This window comes from Opisthocomus hoazin, chromosome 12, assembly GCF_030867145.1.
Source record: "Opisthocomus hoazin isolate bOpiHoa1 chromosome 12, bOpiHoa1.hap1, whole genome shotgun sequence".
NCBI lineage: Eukaryota > Metazoa > Chordata > Aves > Opisthocomiformes > Opisthocomidae > Opisthocomus > Opisthocomus hoazin.
The window spans coordinates 9486660-9511475 of record NC_134425.1 but is presented as its reverse complement, the minus strand read 5'-3'; the positions used below and the strand labels follow the sequence as shown (position 1 = coordinate 9511475).

Sequence of the window (24816 nt, the reverse complement as noted above, 5' to 3'; positions counted from 1 at the left end):
TGATCACAGCCTGGGGAATTATAAGCCCCTTGACCAAAGCACTGTCTCTGAGACCTTTATACTTAAGATGCTGATAAATGAACGTAAGTATTTTTGGAGATGTGAACAGACATTAACATGTAAAGAACCTGCATGATTATAGTAGCACCGCCAGACTAATATTTGTGGGCTGTGCGTTTGTGAAGCACACTGAGCCTGACACATCACTCGAGATGCATGATCTGTAAGAGCTCTGCTGAATGTGGACTGTGGTTATATCAGTGTATGGTTGCTATTCAGAAGGTGCTGTGACAAAACAGTGTCTGTGTCTGAACACATTAGCTGGTATTATGCATCCATGAGGAGACAGTAACCATCAGACTTAATGTATTAATAATACTGTATTTTACTGAGATTTTGAATGCCTTCTGGGCAGGGCTTTGAGCCCAGCATGTTGTTCGTTATTCAGGTGGCATTGTAGCACTACCATTGTCATGGACACAGGCAAGAGATCTTGAGTTGCGTGGTGGGACTCCACAGCCTGTGACAGTTCTTGGAGCAGGGTGCATTGCACATTCACTGGGGCTTCTCCATGCCTGGGCCAGGTTATATGACAAGGCGTGTACTGCCTTAGGTTGTGCTAATGTGGGAACTATATGTCTCTTCATGCTATTGCTGCTATCTGCCCTAGCGTACCCCAACACGCCACTTTGGGTGGTACACAGGTGGAAATGGTCCAGCACAATACGGGCTCTGTTTGTTTTTCTACAGCAAAACAGAGAGGAACGACAACTTCCCCAGGAATCTCTTCCTGTTTCTCTGAAATGTCTACCTGAGGCCACGCTGTTGCTGCCAGCAGCTCTGACACCCTGGGGTTTTACCAGCCAGGGGCATGGCAGTGGCTAATTCTCACCGTCGAACTGCTGAAGGGAAACCAGATGCTGTGATAAAGAGCAGCTGGCTCAGGCGAGACAAAATCCTCTGCTATCGTCTGAAAGGCAGAGCCCTTTGAAGAGCAGTGTAGAATAGAAATGAGACCAGACTTAGGTTTTTGATGGGGGGGTTTTTCATTTAATTACTGAATAAGCTTATGAAGTATTTTAAAAATTTAAGCTGCGTAAGTCTCTAGGCATTCTGCAATTTCTTTTTTCATGTAAATATATACTTTTCATGTATTTGGTGAGTAAGAAAAGGATAATTAAAATAGTAACGATAGCTTAAAAAATCTTGATCAAGGAGTTAGCTTGAAAAATTACACATGGCAGGCTGATCTTAATAGTCAACATGATGGGAATTTGTTGGGAGACTTCTGTTTGATAACATTTCATCTAACATTTGGCAGTAACATGCACCATCCCTACCGGTGGATTGTGAAATGTGTAAATACATCTGTTAAAAAGCACAGTCTAGAAATCTACAGCTCATTTATCATTCCTGCTCACTTTCCGTGAGCTATCTGGTAATTTACAAAGGAAATGTCTGGCTAGTATCTTCAGGGAGACAACGGTGCTAGAGGTGTCCTTAATCGATTGCAAAGTATTACTGAAATATTACTCATTCAGGGCATTATCATTTTGGGGATATATTTTTGTGGGTATAAAAATAACACAGGGCTGACTCTCCAGTTAATATGATACACAGAAAAATGTGTCATAGCTGAGGACTAAATGGAACCAGAGTGAAGAACGGTTGGTATGTATTTTTGTTCTGTCTTGGGGGGTTTCTTTTTTAACTCCATAGCTCTACCATCTCTCCTCTGTAGTTTGACATCTGATTGCTTTTCATTTCCTATTGAGTAATCCTGATTTTCTCCAAAGGTCCACTTTTTTTTGACCATTCTTAGTAGTCTTTATTAGAGACTCAACCAATGTGACCAATTTTTACCATATATGTTTCCTAAGAATATTTCCTGACCTGTAACAGCATTGAGAATAAATACGTTTAACTAGAGAGTGGCAGAAAGGTAAACTTCCTGCATGGCATTTGAAAATTAATTACTGAATAGTTTTCCATGGAAGAATATCACCCTCTCCAGAAGCTCATTGGAGAATTCATTTGTCCTCTGACTAGTAATTCTGCCATAGAGATGAGCTTGAATCCAGTGACATTCAAAATGAAAATATTTTAAGGAAAAATCTCAAAGGAGCCTTAACCATGGGACACCTTTCCAAATGTTTAATGTTAGATGCCTGAAAGTATCATCACATACGTAAAAGTTTTGATCTATGTATGAAAGGCATATCCCCAGCGTATCCCTTCAGCTTGCTTTATTCACTCTGCATCTGCATTTGTTTTCGTGTATTCCTTCTTTGTCAGAATATGCATTCACAAATTAATGCAGATTCTCTAAAGCCAACATGGAGGACACCTGGTTTTCTTCCAACCTGTATTACAGTACAAATACTTCTTTTTTCAGTTCTGTATCAGTTGCAATAGCCATTGTGTATCAGACCTGAGAAGCATCTTTGCAGTCTTAGAAGACAATGAGTTATATCTACAGTGGTGTTCCCCTTTGCTTCTTAAGGCTGCTTGCTACAGGACCACTTCCTTGCATGATAATCTCAAAATTGAGGGCTTTATGTTCTAGTGCTTGTGGGAACAGCCAGATAAAAGTTCCGTGAACTGCGTAAAAAAGATTTCATTGTTCTAAAAGCCTGGTATGGTTCCTTGAACAGCATTTATTCCTTAATACTTTCTGCAGAAGTACACAGTTTGAATTTAAAAGAATATACTGATCAGAGACACTGTAATTGCAGTGACATTTTTACATTATAAAGTGTTTCAAGTGGCAGTAATACCGGGTTTAGAGAAAGTTATTAGATTCCCATTTGTCTATCACGTAATGTATCTTAAGTGATGTCTAGTTGATTGTTGAGTAATGCTCAAGATAGCAGTGTTCAGAAATTATTCAACAGACTTAGCTTGATACCATTCCTGTGGAACAATGGAGGTTTGTCTGAGTGTCAGTGAGATCATTCTAATTAGGATATAATCCCTTCTGGGGTTCGGATTTCTCTGGTTTAGGGCCTCGTCCAAAGGCCGTGGACGTCAGTGGAAGGACTCCTAGTTTCACTTGCCTTTGTTTTATGATGAGTATTGCCCTACCTATTCAGTACAGACAGCTTAAACAAATTTACCAGTTGACTGAAGAGAGAGTAGGACAGAACTTAATCTGGGTGGAAACTTAGAAGTGACTTCACTTTCTTCGGTGCATCAGATTAGTGCTGACACAAGGGAGATCAGGATCTAGACTATTGACTACTGCTATGCAGCAAAACTATTTGTATGGCTGTGGTATCTGTTGGTGTTGGCTTGGGAAGGGTAATTTTTATCTCAAATTTACATCCATAAATCCTAGTAGAGTCAAGTCTGTTCTCAAGTAGGCCATTAGAGCCATTTTATGATGTTAATGTAAGAAAGATGTAACTAAGAGAGACACTAACAAAATCCATATATACTTTAAAATGTAACTCTAACTGGGGAATTAATCATTGTGAGATGAGTGAAGTCAGACAATAAATTAGCTGCTGTTGAGATGTCTTGCTATTTTGCAGCTATTTGTTTAAGCATTCAAGTGTTTAAAAGATGAGATAATTTGTAGATAGTGCTTGCTTAAAATACTGTTCTGTACTAAAAGGCTGATTGTCTGTAAGATGACATTTCATTACAGATAGTGGAGTTTAAAACAGAATTAGTATTCAGTGAATATTTGTTGAGCTTTTTGGTTGTTTCTTTGTTAGCGTCTACTTACCTAATCCTTACTTTGCAGTTAGTCACTCTTCTTCGTTCTGTTTAATTTGTAGTGTGCATTTATGCGTTAGCATTCTCCTGAGGGTCTGTGAATCTTTGGCTTTACACACTACATGATTCTAGATTATTAAGCAGGATGAAAACTGGAGGTTCTCAAAAAATCTAGTGTTGAATAAAAATCTACACGTTGCATTTCAAAATTCAATTTTCTTCAGTTTTTATAATTGCAAAATAAAATATACTCAAGGTAGAACGGGTTATTGACTTAGTGGTTACATGCACCTTCTCTGGTGATTCACAGCAGTTGAAAGTAGCACTGATGGCATGTAAAACAAAACTCTCAAGTTTTTGCACATGAACTGTCAGTCAGGAAAGCGACAGTGAAAAATATGGTCCATGTCATCAGAATATCTATAAGCCCTTTTCCCTCATGCTAGACTACCTGTTTCAAAAAGGACTCTCAGTCAGAAAATTTTCAGACCTGGGCTGTTTTAGTCTATATGGGTGAGCAGTGAGATTATGGAAAACCCTCCTGACTACAGATCTGTGTGGTGTACCAGAGGATTCATTGCATTCTTGCCTCACAAATGGTTTAGAGGAATGCACTGTTACATAGTAATAGTGCTATCAAAGATCTGTACTGCCTTAGGGCTAGTAAGAATGATGAAGATACTGAAACCTGTGGAGTTGGTACTTTCTCTTAAAAAGTAATATTACAAGATCAGGGCAGTACCTTATAGTAGACACTGAGCATCACCTTCTGTCACTGTTTTGTAGGGGTAATGTAATAATGTCTTTAGCAACTCCTTACCTGGCAAATAGTAATGCAACAGCTGTAGCCCCGATGCAGGAATATACTGTGGCACTCAGCTGGGATGGAAATCGTTGGAATGGGGGCACTAACTACAGTTGTGGATCAAGGCCTGTGGATCTTGATATGAGTATCAGAGGACTAATGACTGTGCCTTGTGGTTAGTGCACAGAATCTTTTGACTGGAAAGAGCCCTGCACCCTTGATTTAGTTTGTAGGGATCAGTGCACTATCAGTCACAATTTTTTTTTTCTGAATAATTATGAGAGATGTTGCAGGTCTAGCTGTAAATACAATTTTTATATAAGTGAGATTCCGTCCTCTTGAATCCAGAGCTTTTCTCTATAGTAAATTGCTAAGGAAAAATCAAACTATGTTTAAGAACCTTAACCTGAAAGGACATTATAGAATACCTGCTGATACAGTAATTTCCTTTAAAAGAAACATTTTCTCGTATGTTGCTGTTTGCACATACCTTCTGTTCTCTGCGTTAGCTTTCAATGTTTTTAGCATGCAAAGGAAAACAGTAGAAGCCTTACGTCTAAGACCAGAGCCTTGTCAAGTTGCAGTCCAGTGACAAGAACTGGATGAAAGAACAGTTCCCATACAGAATTTATAGCATGTTTTGGGGAGGACAAAGCCATCACCTCTCTTTCTAGCACTGCTCTGTAGCTTTGAAGGATTCAGGTACTGTGAACCTGCTGTTTTCCACTGAACTCATCCTCTCATGAATTACCGTCTCAGATACCAACATTATTCAGGGTGTGGGGACAGGAAATCTTGAACCCATGATAGTAGTATAATAACAGTGAACCCCCTAAAGCAGAGACTTTAATTTCGTCAAAGCTATTTGTGCCTTTCACTGATCTTAACTTCAGGGCAGAAAGCCTTTCATGTATCACTATAGTAAGACATAGAGAAAATTGACCCATTAGTTACTCTTAATGTAGTAAGAGGGCAATCTGATAATATCAGGTCAGACTGGTATCTTCTTATGAGTACTAAATACCATGTTGTATCTATTTTTTGAATGATAATATGCTAAAGGCAGGTGCAGATTTTTGTGTTTTCTGCTTGATGAAAACAGATACTTCAGCTGAACAAACTACACCTTTTTTGCAGTCAAGTGACTTCTATAGCATTTATTTGTATATGTATTTGTTCTTGAAGGTACACAAAATAATCTAGAGTAACATGGTAAAAGTGGAGGTTCATTTATAACCAAAGTAATAACCCCCCCTGAAATACAAAAAAGAATAATTTTTTCATAAGCATAAAACAGTTTACTTAGCAGCATTGTATTGCTGAAAGAAGGAGATGTAACTTGTTGTGAAAACTCCCACGAACACATCCATGTTTCCTTTTCTATGATTGCTCCTCTAGCATGACAGTGCTGCTTGTTTTGGTACTGCAAGTATTTCATTGAAAAATACTTCATTTGTAGTTGCTCCTGAGCTGCTTTCCTGATTTACAGGTATTAGCTCTGCACATACACTGTCCTGTGATCCTGCCATAGAAGTGTCTTTGTTCTTACGTGTGCAATTTTGTTCCCTTTGTATAAAATAAACATCTGTAATTCAAAGTAATGTAAATATTTTATCTGTACATCACCGTTGATTCTTTGTATACAAATAAGTCTAACACAAGCTTCATGCAGATATCAAAGTGTACAAAAACGCAAGGAGCTAGGTCTTACTGGTGGTAGGAGGTTTCAAAATAGAGATGTGGGGAAAGCAGGCTGAGAAGCAAAACCTGAACAATTCAGAGTAGCGTGCTTCTATGTTCACGATCAAATTATACACAATTTTGGGCCAAAGCATCTTTCAGATTTTGGGAAGAGTACGGGGAAAGTTACTCACTTCAATTTCACATCACTAACATTGTCTGTAATGAGCGCAGGTTCTAAATCAATGAAAATTGAGCCAGAAGTAAGGTGATTTTTAATAAAGACTTTGCAAAGAATTTTTCCCAAGATGCTTATCTGAGGTAACTATTAATAAAAACTCCAAATAATTTCAGTGCTACATGCTTAGAGGAATAAAACATACCTTGAAAGTACTGGAGACTAATCAGGTATTGCAATTTTGTTCCCCTCTAAAACATTGTGTATGCCTGTTTATGGGATCTTTGCTGCTGTTACATGAATTATTAAGTTCCTACTAAAGGCCTGTATAATTTCATTTACATTTCTGTCCTGTTTAATGCTGTTTAACAGGAGTTCATATTGCTTCATAATTCATTCTACCCTTCCTACCTGTATCAGCAAGTGATGGCATAACCCAGTAGTCTGTTTGGCTTCACACACTGTTGGTGGCAATGTAATGCGATTAGGATTTTGTTAAGAGTGAGACAGAAAGAAGCAAGACAACACTTAGATATAGGCACTGTGGCTCTGTACTAAGGCCTCAGGTACATATGTTAGCTATGTTACCACACAATCAGGTCAGGTAAATGAGCTGTTTTAGGAAACCCAGACTTCACTTGGTGAGTCTGTTAAGTATGTAAGCAGAAGTCAGTTATTTTCACTTGATATATATTATTTATAAACACTGCATGAAATTCAAGCTACATGAATGGAATTTAATTAAGTGATTAATTTCAGCTCTGTGCTTTGTTTTATTTTCTTTACAGCTTCTGCAATTTAGCTTAATTTGTCTAGCCTGCTAGTTGAGTACCTGTGTTTAAACAATTTTGCCATCTACAGTTTTTGGAATGTTCCCTTGTGTATGCTGATAACACTCATGCTATAACACTCATTTAATATATAAACAACAAAAGAGGCAGTGGATATCTTCACTTGCCTGATGCCATGCAGCACATTAGTGGAAAGATCAGCCTAAAAATCTCTAATTTTCAGTTCCAGCCTCTAACAGCCAAGCGCCTAGGTGTTGTCTCAGCATCTCTACGAGCCTTTGTGATTCCGTGCATTGATTGAGGGCTCTAATCTCAGAACGTGGTGTGTTCTACCAGATTTCAGTAAACTGTTCCATTTCAGGAGAATGGTATCTTAATGTTTTGCAATGAAGTAGCAGATGTGAAAAAGTATTTTGGTAATATTTCTGATGAATGTTAATTTGGTGTTCAAATATTGCTGTGACAAAGGTTAGAAACTGACTAATGTGAGACTAAACCTCTCTCAATTAACATAAATACAGCCTGCAGCTACAGCACTTTTTTAATCTACTTAGTAAGCACTCCGCTAAGAATTAATTAGTTATGGAGACACACAGGCAGAAAATACTTTTCTAGAAGGCAGGAGACACTGGCAGTTGAAAGTGCAGTAGTGAGTCATGATACGTGTTTCTGGGTGAGGACAGATTGTCATTTCTCTTTGCCCTTGTGTGCTACAGAGAAAATGGCTTTCTGTAGCTGGAGGCCAAGGGAAAACAACACACAGACTTGGTTCCTGGTGGATCGTGTGAGGGCAGGGGGAAATAGGCAGGAAAACAGTATAGGAAGCATTGATAGCTTCCACTCAAGAAAGTGTATGCTGTTAAAGATAAACTAGTCATATGCTTCTGGTTAATTAAATTAGCAACAGGAGATTGTATATGGGAAGAACTGCTTTGTCATTTATTAGAAAAAATAAGAACAAACCCCTTAAATGGAGCAAGCTGCTGATTAATTACTGTGAAGAAGCAGTATTTTACAGGAGTAGTCTGCTTACTGAAATATATTAGCTGGCTTTTAAGTGATAAACTGGCACACATTCCTTATGTATTGAACTGATCTGCTGATACCGTACCTGTGCAAGAAAATAACGCCTAGCTAGGGAAAGCTTTACCAAAGCAGAGGGGGTATAGTTTAGACATCAAGCACACCTTTATAAACACCAACATGTGTGCATAACTCCAGGAGACAGAGTGTATTTCTTCTATATTTATCTTGAATGTTTGACTCTAATGTGTTTGCTTTACACTTCATTTTTACTGCATGTGTCATAGAACTTAAGCTGTTCTCAAAAGTCAGGAAAAGAGGGTTTAATGGAGTCATTTCACTATTCAAAAACGCTTTCTAGACTCTGCATGAAGTAGTAGAGAACAAAAGCTACTTGCTGTTATACCCTTGATCCAAACATGCTTCAATTCCTTTTTATTTCTGCCTGATAATGCAATGAAACATCTGCCTGTCTTCTCCCAGTCTTTCATGCAAGTTGATTAAATATATGCCAATACATTACATCCACCGGCAGAAATAATTGTAAATGGATCCTAACAGAAACTTTATCTTGTGTTCCACAGAGTTGGTAGTACCACTAACTGGCAAGGAATGCTGAAGATTTGGAATAGTGAGTGTTTTCTGTCACTCAGAAGTAACTATTGGATGCCATAAATGAAAAACACTAGATAGATAGCAGGTACTAAAGAGAAAATATTAGAAACTAAGTTTTCAAAGACACATTTAGATGCTATTTCATTCTTGTACTATGTGCTATTGGTGTGTGTAGTGTAAGCCACAGAGCCTGTGAATGGAACCTAGGATTTTCCTCTGTGTCAAAAAATTCCGCTCATGCCTCTTTGTTAATTAGCTGACTGGTTCATAAAGAAAGCTCTCAGTTGTTGAACTGGCAGGGACTGCTAATGTGAGAAATTCAGCTCTTGTCCCAGGGTATTGTGAAGGAGAAATCTGAGGTTTGTGTTAACAATTCCTAGTGATTGTTTTCATTCTGTCGGAAAGTTTTTCTGGTCTCTGTTAAATTTTAAATCCTTAAATCCTTAATCCATAGCACCCTGGTGCTAAGGATTTTAGAAAACGTGAGATAAGAAATAATGGAGTCTACTTCGTGATGTTGAGAGAGCTGAGAGATGTCATCCTTATGTCTCTGGCACAATACAGAACACGAATAATTCAAACTCCTCCTGCCTTTGAAACTTTCCCATTTTCAGACTGGAAAGAGATCCGTGATTATTTTGGATGAAGTTTTGGCCTCTGATTTGCATAAAACCAGACTAGTTATTTGGGTTTTTTTTTCTGGCTACAATCTTTAAGTCTTATACTTCATCAATCAATGAATGCCTAGAGACTTATGTAAGGAGTCACTGAGAAGAATCAAAAGAGAGTGGGAGATGAGAATAAAGAAAATATCTCTCTATGTTTAAATGTGGTAGGTCCTACATTGGCAGCATTGGTGCCCGTGGCCATCTTCTATGACTGACTGTGCAGAAAGGTTAGTAGAGCAGAAGGGAATGAGATGCTTTCAGAAACTGCAGGATTACTGTGCTGAGAAACATCAGTAGATACTGTGCCTTCAGCATTTCTGCTGTACATTATAGCTCACATTTTTCTGCTTTTCGGGATTTTGGGTGCTTCGCCTATGAAAAGATAACATTGACATAAGCTTTCAGCTATAGTAGAAGGATGTTTAGTTGTCAGTAGACACAGAACACTGGTAAATTAAATGAATTGGGCCTTTTTGGTATTAGAAACGCCTTTCTAAAATGAACATTCTAGCTCTTCCCCTAGGATATGCTTATCAGCGTATCTATGTAACAATAGCTAAAGAAAAAATAAATTATTAGTTCCATTAGCAAAACCAAGTCTGTCTCTCAGAAACTAATCATGTTGATGGCTAGTTTTGGCAGACATAGAATTTGTGGAAATCTGTTGAGCAGTAGCACAAAATTCATCTCCTGGGTTGTTGTCTTCAGGGTTTTTTTTAATTTTCATACTAATAGCCTAATTAGGGTAATAGATTCTCTTTATTGCAAAGACAACACAAGTTTTGTGTTCTATTTCATACAACTTTGCCGATATCATAAAAAATAGGAATTATTACTGTTTTATCTACAAGACTTGTAGATAAGATAATTTTGTAGTTTTATGTAGATAATGTTCTACATATTAACTAGATGTTCCATTGCTGGTATTGATTGTACTTAGGAAGCACAGTTGAATATTAAACTTCATGAGTCACTGTATTCCAGTGTTTGAGTCCTACCTTACACACCATGAGATTCATTACTGGATCATCACAACATGGACCAATTCACTGCTCTCTAGAGAGCAAGAGAGTGACTTTCCCAGTCAGTGGAAACTAACATCTTCCAGGTTGTGCTTTAAGCCCGCTCTTGGGGTTCACCAGGAGACTCATGCAGTTTCCCCAAAGGCTGTGAAAGTTGGTCGAGGGCACTTAACTCAGTAGCAGTAGCAGCACGCAGTATGTACAGCTCTGTTCTGATGCCACCTGATTATCAGGCTGTTCTGATTCGGATTTGTTTTTTCGATTCTCCAAAGTTCCCTGCATGTTTTTTTTAAAGCCTTAAAGCTTTAAGATTTTATAACATTTTACAACATTAATGCATACTATAATTAAATTCTACTTTTCTAAGTATAGTGGGGAGCTTTAGTTGGAAGCAAGTTTACTTTGCAGGTTTACATAATTTTACCCTGATCAAAATGCAATGACTGTATCCAAAATACCACTTTATTTTAGTGCATAACAATCATTAATCAAGATAAATGTTCTCACCTAATGAAAATGGCTCATATATTGTTTTCAGTCATTTTAAGCACAGATGAGTTTTAAAAGCAAAATTACTCTTGGGCATAAAGACATCTCTTAGCATAATATAATCCAAATTTAATGTGATAATTGAGAGTTTTATATGGTATTGCAGTTTAGTAATGATATTACTGCTCATTACAGATAATGATATAAATTAGCACCAAGGAAGCAAAGCAGATATATTGTCGATACTAAAAGGTTCCTATCTATATTAGCCTGCTGTGAATGATAGAACACAAAGATATTTTGAAGGGCAAATCTGTATGTTATGATCACTGACTTAAAGAAAACAATTGTTGTGGTTTAACCCCAGCTGGCAACTAAGCGTTACATGGCTACTCACTCACTCCCTGCCACAGCAGGATGGGGGGAAGAGAATTGGAAGGGTGGAAATGAGAACACTCATGGGGTTGAGTTGAGAAGAGTTTGATAATTGAAATAAGATAATAATAATAAATTGTAATGAAAAGGAAAATAATAGAGAAGTAAAACCCAAGAAAGACAAGTGATGCAGATGAGAATAATTGCTCACTAGCAACCAATTGCTGCCCAGCCAGTCCCCAAGCAGTGGCCCCCCAGCAAACCTCCTCTCTAATTTTATTGCTGAGCATGATGTTCTATGACATGGAATATCCATTTGGTTAGTGGGGGTCAGCTGTCCTGGCTGTGTCCCCTCCCAGCTTCTTGTGTACTCCCAGTCTACTTGCTGGTGGGGTGGCGTGAGGAGCAGAAAAGGCCTTGAGTCTGCTTAAGCGCTGCTCAGCAATAACTAAAACATCCCTGTATTATTAACACTGTTTCCAGCACAAATCCACAACATAGCTCCATACTAGCTGCTATGAAGAAAATTAACTCTACTCCAGCCAAAACCAGCATAGCAATACTAAAAGGAAGCAATGTAATGTAAGATTTTCAAATGAGCAACTGATCTTCTACTGTTTCAACTGAATACGTTAGTTTGAATATCAAAGTTCAGGCTTTGAATGTGGCACTAGCGTGCACACAGTTGAAAATGTAGGCCATATCTATAAGAAATAAAGCTTCACACATCACAGGCAGCTCCAAATCTTTGTTCAAATGCATTGAGTTCAGTAGGATAAAGGTTGTGTAAAAGTGAATTCCCTACCATCACCAGATACCAACAACCTTGAGAATAACCCGAGTTTTTTTTGTATTGCATGCTATGGTTATGTCCTGGACAAAAAAAGATCTTAAACCTTCCTGAGGAAAAAGGGCATAACCTTTGAATTCTTTAGCAGAACTAACACAATGCAGTATCTTTTCCTTCAATTTGAAGGAAACTTCCAGTGTAATTCTAGCAGTTCCTATAGTTAAGCTTATGCTAGCCTAGAGCTAGCAAGATGTGCATTACTACAGTTCTTGCCTATTTTCCTGAATTATTGTAGGTAGTATACATGCTGTTTGCTTTTTTTGGTGCATCTACACATGCAGACTTAATTGAATTAGATCAGAAACTGGCTCAGCTGAATCAGTGATGTTCTATCACATGAATACTTGTGCTTTGGCTTCCCTGCTACAAATTACATAGCAGTCTGATTTCAGTTGATACAGTGTAATGTTAGGCTGAACGAGTATGCACACATGAGCATTAGCCTTGTAAACTAAATCAATTTTTATAGCAATCACATTGGTACAATACTTATGTGAAGTTAAGATCTTTAATATAGGCTTAGAATGAGACTTTTTTAACAGTGTTAAGAGAAATATTAAGTAATAAAAGAAATGGGACTACACAATACATTGTAAAAGTGTCAGCTAGTGAGCAAGATAAACTCAAATGCCTTGCACCTTACAGATGAAGAATTTCAATCTTACTGTAAAATGGTGTAGCTTGAACTGAGGGTAAGGATAAATTGTACTATTTAGCATTACAACTGTATTACAGTTTAATACATCGGTGGGTTTTGTTTAAGTGTAATTTTAATTAAGTTACAGAATGGCACCCAGTGGTAGGATCTGAGTTAGAGACCTTCTTGAATAATCAAAAAATACAGTGATGACTTATGAATAATTAGAGTTGCAATCCTCGTGGTACTACTTTCTGAAACAAACAAAAAAAAATTACACAAGAAATCAAAGAAGAAATATTTTCTCATTTGGATCTTTAGAGACCTTTGGGATTTACCTTGATGAGTTTCAAGAGTTTACATAATTGGTTTACTGATTAAGGATGGATTTTATTGGAGAGAATCTACTGTTACGAAGGAACACGGGGAATTTTTTTCAAAGACACAATATTCATGTGCTCTTGTAATCTGATACTAGTTGGTGAATTTGTATATAAAGCTTCTCAGACTTTAGAAATTTTACCATCAAGACTTTTTAATGATTATGTCTTCACTATCTGGAAGATGGAATGAATGTTTACTGTATATTATAACCAGTAAGTTTAGTTCCGTGGTTTGGAATAATGGCTCTGGAACAGAGCATAATTTCTTCTCCGCAGTAGTAATAAAGGATGACTTAAAGGTCCTTGGGATCAGCAGGCAGGTAGTGCATGAATTTCTAATTTTGTATTACTGATTTTAAGATCCCACATTCTGAAATAAAGCTCAAAACAGAGCTCAAGGAAGGGTCTGAGGAATATGTAATAGAAGGGCTTTTGGAGTAAAACTACTTGACTCACTTGAAGTGTGTAGAAAATCTGATGAAAAGTTACAGTGGCAGAAGTCATGCTGGTCACAGGTTTTGTGCCTGACATCCAAAAAAAAAATCACCTGCAATTTGGGAAGGAGTAGAGGAAGAAGCAAGTGTTTTCATGAGGCAGGATCTTATTACAAGGTTCAAGAAGTAGAAGAAAGCAAGGTACAGCCAGCATCCCCTGTTACTGCAAGAGAAAGAAAAGATGCCATGTGAGGGAAGGTTAAGGGACATGTTAGAAGATGGCAAACTACTGTCATGCAAGTTGTAATGCTTTGAGTCTGGGGTTAAAAGTGTTGATGAGAAACACTGGAAAAATAAGTGGTGCTGGTAAGCTGTGGAGAAATCTTCAATAGAGAGACTTTAGAAATGAAGATCTTTTGTGAAGAACCAGTTATTGGATGATGGTTCTGGGGGATCAGAGAACTGAAACAAGCCTCAAACACAAATGAAGAAGGAGTTATATATGCCATCAGCATGGAGCGCTGGTCAAATAATATGAGATAAAGGACCTTCCTCTTGGAAAGTTTTCCATAGTTTTGCAGTTTCCTAAAACAGAAGAAATCCTCCCAAGTAAGGTACACATAAAGAAATATTGCCTTTATATAAAATAAACTGTTTTGTTGCCAATAAACAGAAATTTGAATCAACAGGTACTGATAAAAGCTTGGGAAAGAGCAGGAAAGTAGTCATGTGGGGTTTTGGTTTTGTCGTATCCAGAAGCTACTTGGAAGGGCTTTTAGTCTAAACATACAACTGTAAAAAAGAATAGCTGTTTTTTTGTCATAGTAGCAAACCAATTATAGCACGAATTGCCTTTTGCGTATGCACACAAACCCAAATGATGTGTGCAGCTCTGCATCCTGGCACGAGGCAGAGTAACAAGTACAAATAAAAATATGAGTTAAATGCCTATGGTTTTTCATGCCTCAAACCTCGGTGTACCTGGGTGAGCTCAGGTTGCATTATCCTGAATTTGATTGCATTTGGACCATATGCACAGTCATACGAGATCAGAACAGGGTTTCATCTGCACCAATAATCCAGCATCTAACATGACAAGGACTGCTGGTTAAAGAGACAATAAAAGAAACAGCATCTAGAGCAGGCACTTTGAGCTTTCTGGAATAATTTTCTGATGTTACTTGGCTCTGAACATTAAAAATTGTAATAGCCTGTACACTAAAGCTGTGCTGTGGTTTAAAGGGCCACCTGACTCATGCACTACACAAAGCAGTATTCCTCTGAACTACGAAAATATTTTTGGTTTTTTCATAAAGACAAAAAAAGAAGGCATGTAATTCAAGTGTTTTGCCTATAGGCACATAGTGAAGCAGGGTTACATCCACAAAAAGTATCTGTGAGTCTGGAACAACACACGCTGTCAGTGTGAAGGTTTAACACTGCCATTAACGTAAAGTCTACTGTGCCTGGAAACCTCAGGAATCACAGCCCCATGGTTCCAAGTGTTGCTCAAATGAAGCAGAGGCCCTGGAGAAAAGAGCCTAGTCTTTGGTATTTCATTTATATTCTGGTGTAACGGCATATATGTAGAAAACCGTGGTAGAATTGGAATTTCTTCTTGATAAATGCATGTTCAGAAATCACCTAATATTTTGCAAGCTGGTTTGTTGGGTTCCCCCCACCCCTGCAAGGGGCGGTGTTTGTGCCCATTTGCCCAGAGGCAGAGTTAAGACATGGGTTGACTTGGAGCACCTTGCAGATAGCTCAGAGGCAATTTGGAATATGGTGTCAAAGAAAAGAGTCTTCTGTCTTTAAATAGTGACCTGCAAATGTCTAGACAGTCTGTGTGAAAAGCTGTGGTTCTGGAAGTGTTTCAGACTTGGGAGTTCTTGTGTGGCTGTGAAACAACATAGTTCCAGAAAGGCTGTCCGATCTTTGACTTGTGTGTGAAGAGGGATCTCTGTTTGCCAGATTCCCACAGAGCAGTAACCAGAGAGGGTTGCTGCTGCAAAGCTGTGCAGAGTAAATCAACACCATTCCCCTTCTACAGTCTAGGCATTATAATTAGAAAGGCAACAATACGACAAAGCAGTATGCTTGTGATTAAGTCTGCATGTTCTGCGGGTGGAGGAGGGGAGAGTTTAATGACGCTCTGTTAGGGCGTGCTTGTGTGAAAGAGAACAAATGAGGCATACTTGCTGGTTGGTGCGTTTTTTTCTCCAAATGTTTTCTCAAAGACATCACAAGGCAGCATTGCTGAGGCAAGAGTTAAAAAACTGATGTCATGAAGCTTGATAGTCAACAACAACATAAAATATCTTTTTTTTAATTGTATAGTGGTAAATGTCATAAACTTTTATTTCCTGCTATGAATTGTTATAACAGACTGTGATGGAATACAGGAATACATCAAACTGAACATTATATATTAATTCAATTTAGACAGGAGACTGCTGCATCTTAACCAAACACAGAAGGCCTGTTTCTTTTGCCTGCAACTGCCAAAACTCTTTTTCCCCAGTGTAAGAGCTGCTGCTGCAGACCAAACCAGACTCACTGGAGTGGGATCTGAACCACTACGCTCTTGAATACCCCAAGGTTCAGGAGTGTCTGGGGCATCGCTGCGTGCACAGTTGGCTGCCGCTTGCTATGAGGTGTGTTACTGCTCAGAATAGAGGAAAGTACTATAATGGTGACCAGTTCTGAGCTCCTCTGCTTGTGGTGTCGATGTGCTTAAAGCCATCTTCCCAGTGTAAATTGGGACCATGCTATCGTAATTTCTACCAGCAATCCCAAAGACTCAGCCAGCAGCTGGGAGTCAGTGGCTCACAGGGATGTAGTGGCAACCAGAAGCGTGATGTAGGAGGGATCCCCCTTTGGTTAGTGGATTTGAGAAACTTTTTAGCTTTATCACAACAGTTCTGTATCCCTTCCACACAACACTTGCTCATCTTCAGACTGGTTAATCTCAGTATAGAGTCAATATGATTGTGTTGTGCTGTCGACTAGACAGACTGCTGCAGAGGATTTGGGTCCAGGAGTTTTGGCTTTGGTGCTGCTCTAAAAGAAATTCCAGCACAGTATCCCTAAAGCTTCATCCTGATTCACAAGATATGGCTTTTCTGCTCGAGTGTGTTCCAGGGATTTCTTCACCAAATCTCTACCCTTCAGGAACAACCCTTGACTTTGAAAATAAGAAGGTAATTGTTTCCACCGTTAATGCAGAAAAAATTCCCTTTTTCTTCAAGCTTGTATTAATAGCAAGTGATAATGAGAAAAGCTGTGCTGTGCCAGTGTAAATCAAAAATAGCTTTCCTTCTCGCTCTGTGCAGGTTTGTCTAAGGTAATACACATAGTCTTGTAGAGATGTTCTTTCTGTAGCACTTTGCTTGCAACCAAAATGCTAGTCTTTAACTGCAAAAGTGGTGAATGGAGCTGTCCTAAGTTGCTCGATTCTCTGTGTTGATGGATCAAATTTCAAGGTCTTTCCTCCTTTTTTACCATGTAGGAAAGCTCACACCAAATTCATAATCTAGGCACTGCTGTTTAGTACTTCTACATATTTAATTTGATGTTGGTGCTGCCTTTTTTCTGCTTTATCCATGTTGGATCCTTAAGTTAAAGCTGGCAAGATGTGGCTGAGTTATTACAAGGCTTTGTATCTCTTTTTCTTTGAATTTTACTGAGGCAAAACAAATACTCATTGATGTCAGCAGGAGCTTATACGAATAAGGAAAGAGTGAAAACAGCACAGTTCTGCAGCTGTAGCTCTCTAAAAGATGTATAACTTAATAGATATCTTCAGTAGCCGAGGGAGGACTCAGAGTCAGAATTTGCCTGTAGCATCAGTTTTTATTCCTTTGACATTTTTCTCATCTTGGGTCTGGTTTTAGTCTTGCTGCCATGGCAACATACAGTGAGGCTAAAAGGTATTCCAGAGAAAAGGTCTCTCATTGCTGAGAGGCAGCAGAAGGGAATAGAGGCCAGAGCTGCTGTCTGCGAATAGCAATGGAGGAATGAAAGGGATTTTAAAAGTGCTTTCTATTTGCATGTATGCAGGTAAAACCATTGGTGCAAAAGTTCAGCATAACAGAGCATAAACAGATGAGTTGGATAAAATAATTTTTTATTTCAGATAGATACTAGCAGGGTGACATGACATGTTAGCTTCACAGCAAGGAAATAGACTCCATGACCCAAGTCATTTTCCTACTCCTATGTCCAAAATACTCTAATCAGCTCAAAATCATTGCTAAGGATACTGAGTTTTTAACGCTTCTGCACTTGATTTTGATTGTATCCATGTTTTCCCTATGCACTGGTTTTTTCAGTAGGTGTTTATGAAAATTGGGCCCCAGATACCCTGAGTTTGATGTGTTTTCTTGCATATGCTCAGTGCTTGATTTCTGCATGTTAAGAGCTGGCTGTATTCACCATAGGCAGGAATAGAGCCTGTTCAAAATCCTGTAAATATTATGCTTCTTTCCCATCTGTCTTGCAAGATGCTGCACACCCTCAGCCTCCAGGAGAACAGAGAGAGTTTGAGAGGTCTCTTTAGAATTAATGGTGTAGGTAAGAGAGAAGAATCAAGGCCAACTGCAGATATGGGTTTTCCAGCCTCCCATATATCCAGCTCCCTTGCAAACAGATAATTGGAGGATTTTGTCACAGCAGTTAGGTCAGTTAGATACCAGAAGCACTTTTCTGCTAGCTATTCTGCCACACAGTGCAAGGCAAATATTACTATCGTGAATGCAGATCATTCCCGTGGAAGCGTGTTGTGATCAAGACAGGTTGTTCCACTGCTCCCAAGGCAAATAATCCCTACCAGCAAAAGGATGGTTTTGTATGAATAACTGTGTCTGTGGTAGGGCAGTTGTCAGTAATCACACCCAGGCAAACAGCTTTTCTACAAAAGCTGGTACAGAAGACTTAGCCTGAGAAAGGAAAGTATTGCAAACTCAAGAAAAAGGAAAAGGCTTTAAAAAAAGTCAGCATGTTTCCCAATGAAATATTAGTCCACTAAATGATGTTGCATAAACATGAGAGAGACATTTCGAGATTAGCAAGGAGGAAATATGTCAGCAAAACAACAGGACTAAATTTTGGCAGATGTCACTTTTGAGAGTAGAAGGACACAGTCATTAGTGCAAAAGAGCCCAGTGACTTCTCACTGTGGGTGTCACAGGACATCCAGGGAGCCCATGTCCTGTCCCTGCTCTTAGCCCAAGCTACCTTAACAGGGCTGTGGCAAACGTAGCCTAAAAGGGAGATTTACTTTTGCTCTAACGCCGTGGCAAATCTTCATGGAGTGGTATACTAGTTCACTTCCCTCAGAGCTGCCAGCAACGTACAAAACTGTGATCCTTGGTTTCTTGAGTTTCCTGCCTTCCACAGACCAGAGCTGAACAGACATTATCCAGAAGACAGACTACATGTTTTTTCTTTGTATGCAGTGCTGTGTTTAGTTTTAAAAGCCATATATGCTAATGACATGAAAGAAAACTCTTCTCCTGGTCTGAGAAGAGCTTCTGCAATTATAATGCAGCTCACAATTCATATTAAAGACAACATAGCTTTGTAATAGACCACAGCAGTGAGTCTGATAATAAAAATCATGTTGCCTTATAGCACTAATGAAAGCTACAGTATTAAAGCTTTGTTTATGCGGTATCTCAGCCAGAATAGACTGCAGTATACATCTTTTTTCTTCATTACTGCACACAAATGATGCTTAAATAAATATTACTGATATTAGTGTTTGTAATTAGTGTTTGTAATTCGAATAGAAATAGCTCTGGGCTCATTGAAATACTGTCTGTTACGAACAGCAACAGAACAGAACCAGCCCTAGATTGAAAAATGGGCAGGTTTTGATTCAGATTATTCTTTCATAAATCTGAACAAGATTTGGATCATTACCTGTGACACTTGGGTTGCCAAAGTAACCTTGACTAGCCAGCTGATGTTTGCATACCGCATGACACTATCACCATGGAGATCCTGTCCATGTGATTTTGCAGACATGATGCAGTTGCAGGCTTCTCAGACACACGACGGTGAGCAAGAGAGGAATTAATTATCGGTGAGGAATGCTTTTGCAGACAGCTCTTTTCTCTGTCAGAGAGAGCCTGCACAGAAGTCATGCAGAAGCTAAACTTCTTATTCTTTTAGCTACGTATAGAGGACTAGGGCAAGGGTAGTAAGTGGAAGCTCTCTTGGATTTCATAAGGAAAATACAGAGTTCTCCTAATGGATAGTTGATACTCTGCCAAGATTGGAGGAGTGGTCAGAAAGTGCTGACCTATGTGAAAACCATGTTTGAAGGATAATATTCATTTACAGAATGTACGCTCGAGTAATTGAAGACTATTGAATGCTACTAGTATTCCTTTATCAAATGAGACTTTTATCCTCTCCCAGTAGCTGCTCTGCTCATTCACGTGCAATGTAGTGATGTCAGGGAAGTTACACCAGTGGAACAGGGAGTGAAATTTGTTCATATACATAGAATATTCCAAATTCTCCTCAAAAATTAGCTGTCATGCTGTGCACTTTCCTTTCCAACATCTACTGAACCTCACCAGTAGCACTGTGAAGTAGATTTTGGGCCTGTTCTGCACAATACCAAAGCAAAGACCACGCTGAGTGTTAGAAAGATCCCATGAGATAATGTAATATTTCTTTGTCTTTTCCAACCTATTTCTGAACCAAGGCTGCTAGCTTTAAGTTCTACCACATGCCTGAATGTTTAGACAATTATCTAAATCATTTCGCTTGTTTCTGCTTTTCTTGTGTTTGGCCTCTACATTACTGCTATTTCTTTCTCTCCTGAACTTGATTTGACAATACAGTTAAACAAACAGACAAAACTTCTGAGAAAAGACATGATTCTGTTTCTGATGGTTAAACAGGCTAAATGAGTGCTCCCTCCTTTTTCCCCATACCCTTTGGAGAACAGAGGTAAGAGAGCGTCAGGATAAAGTTGTTTTGCTGTTGCAAAAAGCTTTGTTCCACCTTTTACTTATATATGAAGTTGGCTGTACAATGACAGATGGTTGAAAGGTGTTGTTCCTATTTGTGTGCTACAGCTGTGATCAGAAGGCTTGGCTATGCTCAGGTGGGGGTTCTGTTGACATGATATACATACCCCTAAGAAGACACAGTCCCTGCTTCAAAAACTGTCGAAGAGCATCACATGGTATGAGCCAGTAAGTGAGCGAGCATGGGGTAACTGTTACATGACTTTGGCAGCTACTTCTTACATAATCAGCTGTTTTCAGCCTCCCATATACACACCAAAAGAGACTTAGGAAGAATTTGAGGGATGTAGTGGAATTGCTGGTTTGGGGATTACTGTAAAGAATCACTGAAGCACTGGCTTTGGAGATATCTGTGTTGGACTGTCTCTTATTTGTAAATGCAGCACAGGAATCATGTGGGTGCTTAAAATAATGCTGGGTAAAAGTGCTCATAGGAGGTGATGTGGGCAGAAAAGACTTGGGTTGATGACCAGGTACAGAGAGTAAATGTTGCTACTTATGTCTTCGCTTTTAGTCTGGAGAATCAGCTCAAGGACTAAAGAGGCAAGGAACATAGCTGGAAAACTAAGATTTTGGGGTGGTCTTTGCAGCACAGGTTACAGTGATTGAGGGGGTTATTTCATGGCTAGAGGGGAAGAGTCTTGACGTGCTGGAAGGCTTGGACAATTTCAATGTGTAACAGAGGACAAAAGGGATTCTTGGAGATGTTGTGTGAAAGTAAACAGCAATATTGAACCTAAAGGTGTGGAACTAATGAGAGGGAAAAAATACAGTTGCAGATCATAAACTAAATTGATTCTCAGTTCTGCTGTGCCCATCTGGAGGTGAGGGACATTCCCTTTATTTGGGTGCTGCTCACCTTTTTGACAACATGTGATGATACAGCTTTGGAATGATTGGTGAGTTTAACAGATTACACTGAGATAATTGAACTAATTTCACTTCTGGCTTGGATTAAACTTGTAACCTTGGCATAAAATTCTGTAGCCTTTCATACTACGGCCTAATTTACTAAAAAGGGGAATGAAGGATTCCTTTATTGTAAGCAGAAATCCTTTCATATACCTCAGGGAAACCCACTATCACCAGAGGGGCCCAAGAAAAGAAAGCAGACGGTCCTCTGCCACCATTCAATAAATTTGCCTTAGCTGAGAGTGAGCGGGTGAAGAAGTCGTCTGCAAAAATGAAATTGTAATCTGGAGATGCAACAAACTTCATTGAACCTCATGGAGTTAAAAGAGTATCCACTCTTCTATTACACCAGTGTCTTTCAATTCCTTTTTTTTCTGAAGTAATGTATAGCTTTACTAAAAAAAAAAGATAAAATTAATGATATTACCGGGCTGAACAGCTTCATGTAGGATGATGATAGCATTATGTTTTGACATTTCCACTAGGAAGTTTTTCCATGGCATGTTGCCTTCATTGTTTCTCTCTACTAAACATCCGTATTACTAGCATGGGCCTAAAGCCTCCAGTGTGTTATATTGGCATAGCAAGCGGTTTAGTGTTCCAGCTTTGCAGTCGCTCTCATTTTACTCCTGAGATTGGTTCTTTATAAGAGCCAAATACAGAAATGGATCATTATGTTTAAAATAATATCTAAAGGCTTGAAAATAGCATCTGTTTCTTAGGCAGGCTGCATTTATCTCTGTGAAATGGTGCAACAGATAATTAGTAATACATTTTCCATTTAACTTTTCCTATATTTATAAAGCAGTAGTTTAATTAAACTTATGTAAGTCATTTGTGGATATAATGTGGTTCCTAAAAGCTGGTTTCTTACTTGCAGTGTTAGTACTTTACTATTAGTACTCTGCTATTATTAGTACTTTACTATTTCAGAAATGCTAGTAAGAAACCAAAATATTTTTTGGTTTTCCATTTTGGTTTTTTTTCTTTATGCAAGCTTGTACTTTAAATTCGAATCGGTATCAGCTCGCTAATGACAGAATGACTACAATAAAATCATACCATGTTCCCAGTGCATACACTGGTGTTGTATTCAGTAGAGGAAAGTAATTTATGGCTGTTATTATAGAGTATTCTCTTTTGCTTTTAGTGAAATAAAAACTTTGCAAATCATATGGTCTGCCATGAAGTATTAGCTAAAGAAATACAGAAATCTTTCTTTTAGAGAGAGATACTGTATCAATTTAGCGTATCATTGCTACAAGGAACAGGAAATCTTTTGTATTTATAATGCCATGCTATTTCTCTGTAACGGTATCTAGAGCTTATGTGATACTACTAAGTTAGCTGTTTTGTTGCTTTGAGACTATATAGCCATCTCTGTGAACTACAGCCTGGGTGAAAACATTCTCTTTGCTACGATGACAACTTATTTTTTTTACAAAAAAATACCATTTTCAAATTTCACAGACAAACTTTAAAAATTATTTAATTTTTGTGCCTTCCTGTTTGGGTTATTTTGGTAATAGGTAGCATCAAGACCCAAGTATCAGTAATTTCAGGGTATATAATCAGGCTTGCTAAAATTATATCAAATTCCCCAAATCCATTAGAATCAGTAACACTGAATGAATCTCTTTAGCAACCTACTCCATTGGAAAGATAGCATTGTAAAGGCCACACTAATCTTTTCCCTATCACAAAGCACAGCAATAAACACTCGCCCAAACCACACAAACAGAATACCCTAAAATACATACACCTGGCTAGTCAAAGCATTGTCCTGAGATGTGCTGAGATTTTCCTGCTGATTTCTTTGTATTGCTCTTGTGTGAATTGGACAGGATTATAATAGTCAATAATTTTAATTTTTTAATCAGTGAAGGAATGTTGAGCAGAATATTGCATGCCATTACACTGAGTGAGGCATCGTTTCTGAATTTGCAAACAGCTATTGGCACAGCCAGTTATTGCCAGAATTCTCATTTGGAGGAACAAGTATTGAGCTTTCTAAATCCAGATTTTAAAAACCTGTTAGACCTACATGGAATTCCAGACTTATCCATCATTGGAATTTCCCAGATCCTATGCTTTACTGTATGTCATTACCTACATTGTGTTTGAAAGCCTGTAGAACTCAGATGTTTGAAAGCAGGAAGGCAAAGCAGGTAACTGTCTCTTGAATCTAGAACACAGTGTGCCTGGTCAACTTGCTTTTTCTTTGCTGTTCTGTTTTAGTTTATCTGCAAACTTTTAAAAATACTAACTTTTTGCAGTACTTACCTGTATAAAAATTATTAGAGTGAGGCCTTGCTACAGCTTGATTTTGAAGACAGAGAAAATCTAGTCTGGTAGGCGATGAAAGTATTAAACAATATTCTGAAAATTACCATTCTTGGTTAAGGTAAGTGCCTCGGCTTGGTTTTGAAAAGATTTGAGCCTGGAGAAGATGAGCCTGTTTGAAGCGGGATAAGAAATCTTGAAGAGGACACAGTATCCAAAGTTCTCCTTTTTGAGGAGTATCCCAAGAGAGAGACTACGGTGGTGTTGGAGAGGATTCAGTACAGCTGTCAAACCTCCAGAGAACATCGCTCTGTTGTGAAACTTCTTTTAGAACATTCTCTGACCAGTAACATGAAGGCATTTCCACCCTTACTCTCCTGCCAAGGTCTATTGACAGTAATTGTTGCTCTTCTCAGTGTGCTACATAATACAGATGGACAGAAATGGCTCTGATCCAAGAGCAGCTCTGGGATCCCAACCATAACATCCCCTCAGGAAAATATACTTCAGTAGGCTTTTTCACAACAGGCTTTCTTTGCCAGCTTTGTGATTTTTTTTTTTTGTCTTGTGTTTGTCTCAGGACTTCTTTGAAGAATTATAACACCTTTTAAAATGTGCCAGTGTCTGTTAATAGATGAAAATTTCTAAGAAATTCTAATGCTGCTAAATTTTGCCTATAATGCTGACACAGTGCAATGGTTCTGTACGTTCCCAATTGAGCTCTATATATTCTATATTCCTTGCCTCTCTGCTTGGGTCCAGCAGAGTGGTATGAGGAAGGAGCTCATAGAAGGCTCAGAAAATCTACAGCACTTGGGGAATTGTGATGGAAAATGAGAATTTGTATATTTCTCACGGGGCATGGTAAGCATGACTTGTAAAGGAGCTTGAGGTACATTGGGTTTGTC

General features: G+C 38.5%; 1 protein-coding gene across 1 annotated transcript in view; it reads left to right on the top strand.

Moving 5' to 3' along the window:
* VAT1L (vesicle amine transport 1 like) overlaps positions 1 to 24816 on the top strand; it is a 61488-nt gene that overhangs the window by 28353 nt on the left and 8319 nt on the right. The gene's annotated exons all lie outside the window — the stretch shown is intronic.